General features: G+C 38.0%; 1 long non-coding RNA gene across 1 annotated transcript; it reads right to left on the bottom strand.

Annotated features, from left to right (window-relative positions):
- Positions 1–5,965: 5,965 nt before the first annotated feature.
- Positions 5,966–7,026, bottom strand: LOC132345572 (uncharacterized). The gene is made up of 3 exons (XR_009495025.1): positions 6,727–7,026; positions 6,512–6,607; positions 5,966–6,022 (listed from the first exon to the last, which is right to left on the bottom strand). It is a non-coding gene; the product is annotated as an uncharacterized lncRNA (long non-coding RNA).
- Between the last annotated feature and the right edge of the window lie 2,927 nt (positions 7,027–9,953).

The following is a 9,953-nucleotide window of genomic DNA, read 5'->3' as shown; positions in this document are numbered from 1 at the left end:
CGGACCTTTTCCAGTCCTGTGGCCACTGCTGAGTTTTCCTAATTTGCTGGCATATTGAGTGCAGCACTTTCACAGCATCATCTTTCAGGATTTGAAATAGCTCAACTGGAATGCCATCACATCTACTAGCTTTGTTCGTAGTGGTGCTTTCTAAGGCCCACTTCACATTCCAGGATGTGTGGCTCTAGGTGAGTGATCACACCATTGTGATTACCTGCGTCATGAAAATCTTTTTTGTACAGTTCTTCTGTGTATTCTTGCCACCTCTTCTTAATATCTTCTGCTTCTTTTAGGTCAGAGGAGCTACCCCACATCCAAGGTCAGGGGTGGGGCCGAGAGGAGCAACCTCACACCTGAGGTCAGGGGCAGCTGCTGACATGAGGTACCCCATGCCCAACGTCAGGGCCAGCGGCTGAGATGAGCTACCCAACACCCGGGGTCAGGTGGCGGCTGAGAGGAGCAACCACATGTCCAAGGAGCAGCGGCTATGTGGGCCCAGGAGGGCCAAGAGCAGCTACTCCACCTTCAGCATCAGGAGGGGTAACCTCATCCAAGGTAAGGAGCAGGGGCTGTGTTTTGCTGGAGCAACTGTGAAGAGATACCCTACGTTCAAGGTAAGAGAACCCAAGTGAGATGGTAGGTGTTATGAGAGGGAATCAGAGGGCAGACACACTGAAACCATACTCACAGAAAACTAGCCAATCTGATCACACGGACCACAGCCCTGTCTAACTCAATGAAATGAAGCCATGCCGTGTGGCGCCACCCAAGACGACGGGTCATGGTGGAGAGGTCTGACAGAATGTGGTCCACTGGAGAAGGGAATGGCAAACCACTTCAGTATTCTTGCCTTGAGAACCCCATGAACAGTATGAAAAGGCAAAATGATAGGATACTGAAAGAGAAACTCCCCAGGTCAGTAGGTGCCCAATATGCTACTGGAGATCAGTGGAGAAATAACTACAGAAAGAATAAAGGGAGGGAGCCAAAGCAAAAACAATACCCAGTTGTGAATGTGCCGGTGATAGAAGCAAGGTCCGATGCTGTAAAGAGTAATATTGCATAGGAACCTGGAATGTTTGGTCCATGAATCAAGGCAAATTGGAAGTGGTCAAACAGGAGATGGCAAGAGTGAATGTTGACATTCTAGAAATCAGTGAGCTAAAATGGACTGGAATGGGTGAATTTAACTCAGATGACCATTATATCTACTACTGCGGGCAGGAATCCCTTAGAAGAAATGGAGTAGTCATCATGGTCAACAAAAGAGTCCGAAATGCAGTACTTGGATGCAATCTCAATAACGACAGAATTATCTCTGTTCGTTCCCAAGGCAAACAATTCAATATCATGGTGATCCAAGCCTGTGCCCCAACCAGTAACGCTGAAGAAGCTGAAGTTGAATGGTTCTATGAAGACCTACAAAAAGATGTCCTTTTCATTATAGGGGACTGGAATGCAAAAGTAGGAAGTCAAGAAACACCTGGAGTAACAGGCAAATTCGGCCTTGGAATACAGAATGAAGCAAGACAAAGGCTAATAGAGTTTTGCCAAGAGAATGCACTGGTCATAGCAAACACCCTCTTCCAACAACACAAGAGAAGACTCTACACATGGACATCACTAGATAGTCAACACCAAAATCAGATTGATTATAATCTTTGCAGCCAAAGATGGAGAAGCTCTATACAGTCAGCAAAAACAGACTGGGAGCTGACTGTGGCTCAGATCATGAACTCCTTATTGCCAAATTCAGACTTAAATTGAAGAAAGTGGGGAAAACCACTAGACCATTCAGGTATGACCTAAATCAAATCCCTTATGATTATACAGTGAAAGTGGGAAATAGATCTAAGGAACTAGATCTGATAGACAGGGTACCTTGTGCATTATGGACGAAGGTTTGTGACATTGTACAGGAGACAGGGATCAAGACAATCCCCATGGAAAAGAAATGCAAAAAAGCAAAATGGCTGGCTGGGGAAGTATTACAAATAGCTATGAAAAGAAGAGAAGCAAAAAGCAAAGGAGAAAAGGAAAGATATTGCCATATGAATGCAGAGTTCCAAAGAATAGCAAGGAGAGATAAGAAAGCCTTCCTCAGCGATCAATGCAAAGACATAGAAGAAAACAACAGAATGGGAAAGACTAGAGATCTTTTCAAGAAAATTAGAGATACCAAGGTAACATTTCATGCAAACATGGGCTCGATAAATGAGACTTAATCAAGCTTAAAAACTTTTGCATAGCAAAGGAAATAATTGACAAATTAAAGAAACAACCTATTGAATGGAAGAAGATTGTTGGCCAATGATGTGACCAACAAGGGATTAATTTCCAAAATATACAAACAGCTTATATATCTCAACATCAAAAAAAAAAAACAAAACAGCCCAATTGGAAAACAGGCAGAAGACTTAAATAGATATTTCTCCTAAGAAAACATACAGATGACCAACAGACATATGAAAAGATGCTCAACATCAAATTATTATTAGAGAAATGCAAGTCAAAGCCACAGTGAGCTATTATCTCCTCACACCAGTTAGAATGGCCATCATCAAAATTCTATCAATAACAAATGCTGCACACGGTGTGAGGAAAGGGGAACTCTCCTACACTGTTGATAGAAATGTAAATTGGTGTAGCCACTATGGAAAGCAATATGGAGATTCCTTTTAAAAAACTAAAAATTGAGCTACCTTATGATCCAGCAATCTCACTCTTGAGCATATATTTGGAAAAGATGAAAACCCTAATTCAACAAGATAAATGCACCCCAAATGTTCTTGGTAGTATTATTTATAATAGCCAAGACACAGAAACAACCTAACAGTCCATCAACAGATGAACATATAGAGAAGATGTGATAAATATACACAATGGTATACTACAAAGGTCATAAAAAGAATAAAATCTTGTAATTTGTAGCAACATGAATGGACTTGGAGGGTATAATGCTTAGTAAAATGTCAGACAGAGAAAAGAAAATGTTGTATGATATCACTTATATGTGGAATCCGAAAAACAAAATAAATAAATATAAGAAAGAAAGGCAGACTCAAGTATAGAGAACAAACTAGTGGTTACTAGTTAATAAATAGTTGGGAGAAATATCAACAACCTCACATATGCAGATGATACCACTTTAATGTCAGAAAGCAAAGAACTAAAGAGCCTCTTGATGAAGATAAAAGAAGAGAGTGAAAAAGCTGGCTTAAAACTGAACATGCAAAAACCAAAGATCATGGCATCTGGTTCCATCACTTAATGGCAAATAGACAGGAAAAAAAGTGGAAAGAGTGACAGACTTTTTTTTCTTGGCCTCCAAAATCACTGCAGATGGTGACTTCAGCCATGAAATTAAAAGATGCCTGCTCCTTGAAAGAAAATCTATGACAAACCTAGACAATATATACAAAATCAGAGACATCATTTCACCAAGATCTGTATAGTCAAAGCTATGGTTTTGCCAGTAGTCATGTACGGATGTGAAAGTTGTACCATAAAGAAGGCTGAGCACCAAAGAACTGATGCCTTCAAACTGTGGTGCTGGAGAAGACTTTTAAATTCCCTTGGACAGCAAGGCCAAATCAGCCAATCCTAAAGGAAATAAACCTGAATATTCATTGAAAGGACTGATGTTGAAGCTGAAGCTGAAGCTTAAATGTCTTGGCCACCCTATGTGAAGACCCGACTCATTGGATAAAATCTTGATGCTGGGAAAGATTGAGGGCAAGAGGAGACATGGGTGACAGAGGATGAGATGTTTGGATGACATCACTGACTCAATGGACATGAGTTTGAGCATGCTCCAGGAGCTGGCGATGGACAGGGAAGCCTAGAGTACTGTAGGCTTCCCTACAGTGATCCCAGTGTCACAAAGAATCAGACTGAACAATAACAACAATAAGGTAATAGTTAATGAAAAGGGAAGTGAAGAAGGATGAGATGGGGTAGGGGATTAAGAGATACAAACTACAGTGTATAAAATAAATATGCAATAAGGATATAAGGTACAGCCTAAGAAAATATAGCCACTATTTTTGTAATAATTTTAAATGAAGAATCATCTATAAATGTTGAATGATTAAGTTGTACACCTGAAACTAACATAATATGATGTTGTAAACCAACTGTACTTCAATAAAAGTAAATACATTAAAAAATAAAAGAAAGCTGGTTGTCAGCTTCTTAGAAAATCATATACACATTTCCATATAATCTTGCCAACTTCACTTTATGTGTCTATTTAAGAGAAAAGGTAAAATCTGTCTACATAAACATTTATATTTGTACATGTATATCCAGGATATTTTTATTTCAAATAGTCCAGAGCTTGAAACAATCCAAATATCCATCAACAATTAAAAGGTTAAACAAAGTATATTATATTATATCCATAAAACAGAACACTCCTCAGCTATAAAACAATTTGATACACATAACAACACATATGTGCTATTGATAAACAACAACATGGAAGAATGTCAAGTTAAGTATGTTAAATGAAAGAAAAAAGGCAGAAAGATAGTTACTGTATAATTTCATTTACATGAACATCTAGAAAATGAAAATAAATTTATAGTAATTGGAAATAGACCAGTTTTTGATTGACTTTTGGGAAGCAAGTTGGGAGAGGAATTCTGAGACACAAAGAATTTTTTCAAATAATGGATTTATCTGTTCTTTTTTCTTGTTTGCTTTTATTGAGACATAATTGAGAAATAATATTGTATATATTTAAGGTGTACAGCTTGATGTTTTGATATACATATACATTGTGAAGTAATTGCCACAATCAAGATGATTAACATATCCATCACCTCATGAAGTCACCATTTTCTTTCAAAAAATTTTTTGTGTATTGAGAATACTTAAGATTTACCCTCCTAGCCAATTTCAAGTGCACCATACAGTATTGTTAACTACAATCATATTGTTATATATTAGATCTCCATAACTTAGTCATTTTATAACTGAAATTTTCTACTGTTGCATCACCGTGTCCCATGTTCCTCTCCCATGATATACTCATTCTCCTCGTTGTGGTGATGGTTTATATATATTTGTTGTTGTATAGTCACTAAGTCATGCCCAACTCTCTGATTCTCTGTGACCCCATGGAATGTAGCCCACCAATCTCCTCTGTATATGTCAAAACTTATCAAATCTTTCACTTTAAATATGTACAGTTTATTATATGTCAAGTTGGCCTCATTGAAGCTGTTTTCTTAAATTTTATATTTCACCCTCCTGACTGCTTCAATGATATGTCCAGTAAGTGGTGAGAAACCATGAAAGTAAAAGTAAAGCCACCAGCTCTGTGTTAGATGCCGTTATGCTGGAAATTGTGATGTGCAATTTGGGTAGACAGGTTCACAAAATGTTAGAATAGCATGAAATGAAAAATTGTGGTAGGCAAAAAATAAATTGAATAAGTACTACATGAAGAATGGTGGAAATTCTTAAGCCTGGGAAAATATTGGCAGGTAAAATGAGCTATGAAATAAAAATATTCCTCTAAAAGCTGATCTGAATTCTTAAATACACAGAATTATCAAAACTAGTGATTCATTTTCCAGTAGTCTTGCCTGGAAAATCCCATGGATGCAGGAGCCTAGTGGGTTGCAGTCCATCGGGTCGCTGAGAGTCGAACACGACTGAACGACTTCACTTTCAATTTTCACTTTCATGCATTGGAGAAGGAAATGGCAACCCACTCCAATGTTCTTGCCTGGGGAATCCCAGGGACAGCAGAGCCTGGTGGGCTGCCATCTATGGGGTCGCATGGAGTCAGACACGACTGAAGTGACTTAGCAGCAGCAGCAGCAGCAGCAGTGATTCATTAATTCGGAGTTTCTTAATGCTGAAGAAATAGAATTTCCAAGTCACCTGCCTAAAAAACTTTGGAAGTGGTAAAGGATAGATATAATGATTCCTTTTATTATAAAATGACACTTACCTGCTGTAAGTGAAGACAGTGGACTTAGCTTCAGTGTTTGACTCTGGCCCTTTTGAGCTGCATAAACAAGAACCAGTTAGCACCTCTACAAGCCAGATTTCTCATCTATAAAAAACAGTGATTAGTAATACCTAACTTAAAGTCTGTTGTCTTTATGTATATGGAAGTTACACTTCATAGTAATCACAGAACAAACACTGTTGAAATAATCCTGGTACAACTTTTTACCCTGGGAAGTCAATATGTAATATTAATTTTATATCATGCTTATTTTTACTATCTATATGTATAGGAAGGCTGAGCACTGAAGAATTAATGCTTTCAAATTGTGGTGGTGGAAAAGACTCTTGAGATTCCCTTGGAGATCCTAAAGGAAATCAACTCTGAATATTCATTGGAAGGACTAATGCTGAAGCTGAAGCTCCAATACCTTCGTCACCTGATGCACAAAACCAGCTCATTAGAAAAGACCTGATGCTGGGAAAGGTTGACAGCAGGAGGAGAAGGGGACAACAGAGGATGAGATGGTGGGATGGCATCACTGACCTGATGGACATGAGTTTGAGCAAGCTTTGGGAGTCGGTGAAGGACAGGGAAACCTGGCATGCTGCAGTCCATGGGGTCACAAAGAGTCAGACATAACTTTGCAATTGAAACAACAACAAATATGTATTAGTCAAGATAATTAATGAATGACTATGCTACAGTAGCCAACAAATCTAAATCTCAATAGTTCAAAACAATTAATATTTATTTTATACTCTTATTATGCAGACTTTGAGAGATCCTATCATTTCTATCTTGTAACTCTGACATCTTAACATTTGCCACCAAAAGTCTTTCCTGTAGAGGAAGAGAGAAGGCAGAAGATTACACTTAGATGTTCAGCTTGAGAGTAATTCATCTTGTTTCTCTCACATTTTACTGACCTGCATTAGTCACATGCCATGACCAATGGCAGAGACTGAGAAGTGGTTCCCTCCCATGTGCTCAAGAAGGAGAGAACTGGGCATAGCTAAGCACTAATGGTATACATCACAATGAACCACTGAGTTTATTTTTAGATGCCTGGAATGCCATTTTAATTACTTAGAACCATGACTCTTGAAATTAATAAAAATATGCATGGCTTGTATTCTTTAGCACTTAAGAAATCATAGGACAATTGTTAGTTGATTAAAATATGAATTTAAAATAACCTCCTCCTTGTAGAAAGAGATACTGTTTTACTTTACCGCCATTTGCCTGAATATTTCTGATAATCTTTCAGGAGACACCTGGATTCATCTGCTTCATCCTGTCTCTGTGGGTAGTATCCAAGTCCATGGCATCTCCATCATGTCTCATCAGGAATTCTGTAAGAGTATCCTGAATGACTGCCTTACTCCCACTTTTGTTCTCTAACATACACTCTCTGCTGCACTCTGAATAGAACCCAAAGTATACTTCAATTACTTTGTATTCTCCTGTCCAGTCTTCTCTCAATTCTATACATGTGCTCACACACACACACACTCACAAATATATTTCTCAAAATTAGCTCTTTAACCACCACTCAAGGTACACAAATTAGAAAATTAAATAAAGGAGTTGTATCTCTAAAACAGGTAGCGATATTGTCTTAGAATCTTTATTCTCACTCAAGTACAGTAAAAAACCATTTAGCACTGTGCCACTAAAAGAAAATGACAATTCTACAGAATCCAAACTTAGTCATGGAATATTGCTGTCTAACTGATAGAGAATACAAAATAGCTTTCTTTTTTCATGAAGAAACTAAATGAGACAAGAAAATTCAGAAAGGCGGTTTAATAAGCTCAGAAATAAAAATAATGAACAGAGACATATGTACACCTATGGCTGATTCATGTTGTTTGATAGAAAGCAACAACATTCTGTGAAGCAATTATCCTTCAATCAAAAATAAATTAATTAAAAATAATGAATAGAAGGCATACCTTACAAAGGGATTTAATTTGTAAAAAGGAAATTCTAAGAGAAGTATCTGACTCTTTTATGAAGGGCAACATTGGAGTAATGTGTACCCCAATGGAAAAGAGAGGGAGAAAGGGACAGAGAGCTTATAAAGAAATAATAGCTGAGAATTTCCCAAACTTGGGGAAGGAGCCAGATATACAAATCGATGAAGCTAAGAAAACACCTTTTTACCTCAATGCAAAAAAGACCTTCTCTAAGGCACACTATATTAAAATCGTCCCACCTCAAAACTAATATCATAATCAATGGTTAAAAATATTGAAAATTATCCCTCTAAGATCAAGAACAAGACAAGAATGCCCAATCTTATTCAACATAGTACTGGAAGTCATGGCCACAGAAATTAGGCAAGACAAAGAAATAAAAGATATTCAAATTGGAAAGGAAGAAGTAAAACTATTACTACTCATAGGCCATATTTTATTTATAGGAAACCCCAAAGATTCCACAAAAAAAAATGTAAGAAATAATAAACAAATACAATAAAGTTTCAGTAAATAAAATCAATATATGAAACTTTGTTGCTTTTCTATATGCTAACAATAAGTTAGTAGAAAGAGAAATTATGAATACAACCCCATTTATGATCACAAAAGAAAGACTAGAATACCTAGTAATAAAGTTTACCAAGGATTTGAAAGACCTACAGGTTAATTAGAGTTAGAGTTAACCCCCCAACACGGACGGGTCATGGTGAAGAGGTCTGACAGAATGTGGTCCACTGGAGAAGGGAATGGCAAACCACTTCAGTATTTTGCCTTGAGAATCCCATGAACAGTATGAAAAGGCAAAATGATAGGACACTGAAAGATGAACTCCCTGGGTCCGTAGGTGCTTAATATGCTACTGGAGATCAGTGGAGAAATTACCCCAGAAAGAATGAAGGGATGGAGCCAAAGCAAAAACGACACCCAGTTGTGGATGGAACTGGCGATAGAAGCAAGATTAGATGCTGTAAAGATAAATATTGCATAGGAACCTGGAATATTACATCCATGAAACAAGGCAAAATGGAAGTGGTCAAACAGGAGGTGACAAAAGTGAGCATCGACATTCTAGGAATCAGCGAACTAAGATGGAGTGGAATGGGTGAATTGAACTCAGATGACCATTGTATCTACTACTGTGGGCAGGAATTCCTTAGAAGAAATGGAGTAGCCATCATAGTCACAGAAGAGTCCCAAATGCAGACTTGGATGCAGTCTCAAAAATGACAGAATGATATCTGTTCGTTTCCAAGGCAAACAATTCAATATCATAGTAATCCAAGTCTATGCCCTGACCAGTAACACTGAAGAAGCTGATGTTGAACAGTTCTAAGAATACCTACAAGACCTTCTAGAACTAACACTCAAAAAAGATGTCCTCTTCATTATAGGGGACTGGAATGTAAAAGTAGGAAGTCAAGAAATACCTGGAGCAACAGGCAAATTTGGCCTTGGAGTACAGAATGAAGCAGGGCAAAGGCTAATACAGTTCTGCCAAGAGAACGCACTGGTCATAGCAAACACCCTCTTCCAACAACACAAGAGAAGACTCTACACAAGATGGTCATCACCAGATGGTCGACACCAAAATCACATTGATTATATTCTTTGCAGCCAAAGATAGAGAAGCTCTGTACAGTCAGCAAAAACAAGACTGGGAACTGACTGTGGCTCAGACTGACTTATTGCCAAATCCAGACTGAAACTGAAGAAAGTGGAGAAAACCACTAGACCATTCAGGTATGACCTAAATCAAATCCCTTATGACTATACAGTGGAAGTGAGAAATAGATTTAAGGGACTAGATCTGATAGACAGAGTGCCTGATGAACTATGCACAGAGGTTCGTGACATTGTAGAGGAGACAGGAATCAAGACCATCCCCAAGAAAAAGAAATGCAAAAAAGCAAAATGGTTGTCTGAGGCCTTACAAATAGCTGTGAAAAGAAGGGAAGTGAAAGGCAAAGGAGAAAAGGAATGATATACCCATTTGAATGCAGAGT

This window comes from Bos taurus, chromosome 6 (genome assembly GCF_002263795.3).
Source record: "Bos taurus isolate L1 Dominette 01449 registration number 42190680 breed Hereford chromosome 6, ARS-UCD2.0, whole genome shotgun sequence".
Lineage (NCBI taxonomy): Eukaryota > Metazoa > Chordata > Mammalia > Artiodactyla > Bovidae > Bos > Bos taurus.
The sequence above is the reverse complement of the archived record's forward strand: the minus strand, read 5'-3'. Positions and strand labels throughout refer to the sequence as shown.